General features: G+C 41.7%; 1 pseudogene across 1 annotated transcript; it reads left to right on the top strand.

The window, feature by feature from the left end:
* Positions 1 to 466: 466 nt before the first annotated feature.
* LOC105806903 lies at positions 467 to 991 on the top strand (annotated as a pseudogene). Its single transcript, XR_001137299.1, has one exon. The product of XR_001137299.1 is annotated as a 60S ribosomal protein L32 pseudogene (transcript).
* The last annotated feature ends 649 nt before the right edge of the window (positions 992 to 1,640 follow it).

The raw sequence follows: 1,640 nt of genomic DNA, 5'->3' as shown, positions 1-1,640 counted from the left end.
CCATAAACCAGCCCTCACCTGCAGGACAAACAATTTCTGCCAGGAAACTAGTAAATGATGCTATTTATTTGCTCCTCCTGCTGATGGCGTGAACACATTGGAAGTGTGTACAACCTGCCTCCAACCTGAATCTCATTTCCATGCCAAGCAAAAGTAGAAAAGAAACAACAGGAATCATTTCCACCGTTAGAATGAGAAACCACTGGAAATCTCAAAAGAGAAAGGAAGGCCCAAACACAAAATCCTCACACTACTTAAGGATAAAAGAATCATACAGCAAAATTCATTGTTTCATTTATGAACATTTACTGAATACATGTTATGAGCCAAGCACAGTTCTGGGACCTGAAGATCTAAATATGAGAAAGACAGACGAAAATCTCTGTCTTCTTAGAGCTTACACTGCAGTGTGGAAACAGATGATAAACATCTTAAGCAAAATATATATTAATAGTATTAGATAGCCACTCTCTCTTCTTGGCGCTGCCTACGGAGGTGGCAGCCATCTCCTATTCGGCATCATGGCCGCCCTCAGACCCCTTGTGAAGCCCAAAATCGTCAAAAAGAGGACCAAGAAGTTTATCCGGCACCAGTCAGACCGCTATGTCAAAATCAAGCGTAACTGGCGGAAACCCAGAGGTATTGACAACCGGGTTCGGAGAAGATTCAAGGGCCAGATCTTGATGCCCAACATTGGTTATGGGAGCAACAAGAAAACGAAGCATATGCTGCCCAGCGGTTTCCACAAGTTCCTGGTCCACAACGTCAAGGAGCTGGAAGTGCTGCTGATGTGCAACAAATCTTACTGTGCGGAGATTGCTCATAATGTTTCCTCCAAGAACCGCAAAGCCATTGTGGAAAGAGCAGCCCAGTTGGCCATCAGAGTCACCAATCCCAATGCCAGGCTGCGCAGTGAAGAAAATGAATAGACAGCACATGTGCACATTTTATTTGTGTTTAAATAAAACCATAAAAACTTCCAAAAAAAAAATAGTATTAGATAATAAGTGCTAAGGAGCAAAATAAGGCAGGGAAAGGAATATGAAATGTTAAGAAGGGATAAAACTTTTTTGAGAGAGTGGACAGGGAAGGCCTTGTTAGGAAGGTCACTTTTGTTTTTCTGGAATAATTTTAGATTTACAGAAAACTTACAATGATAGTACAGAGAGTTCCTAGAATTCTTGTACACTCCTCACCCGGTTTCAATCCCCCTAACGCTATCATCTTACATTACTATGGCATATTTGTCAAAACTAAGAAATCAACATTAGTATGCCACTATTAACTAAACTCCCTCCAGACTCCTCATGTTTCATCAGTTTTTCCGTGAATGTCCTCTTTCTGTTCCAGCATCCAATTTAGAATACCACATTGCATTTAGATGTCACATCTTCTCTACTCTATGACTGTTTCTTGGTCTTTCCTTGTTTATCACAACCATGATAGTTTGAGAAGTACTGGTCAGGTGTTTTGTTTTGTTTTGTTTTGAGACAGGGTCTCGCTCTGTTGCCCAGGCTAGAGTGTAGTGGCACATCATAGCTCACAGCAACCTTAAACTCCTGGGCTCAAGCAATCCTCCTGCCTTAGCCTCCTGAGTAGCTGGACTACAGGCACTCATCACCATGTCCAGTTATTTTTTT

Source organism: Propithecus coquereli, unplaced genomic scaffold (genome assembly GCF_000956105.1).
Source record: "Propithecus coquereli isolate 6110/MARCELLA unplaced genomic scaffold, Pcoq_1.0 Scaffold1480, whole genome shotgun sequence".
NCBI lineage: Eukaryota > Metazoa > Chordata > Mammalia > Primates > Indriidae > Propithecus > Propithecus coquereli.
The sequence above is the reverse complement of the archived record's forward strand: the minus strand, read 5'-3'. Positions and strand labels throughout refer to the sequence as shown.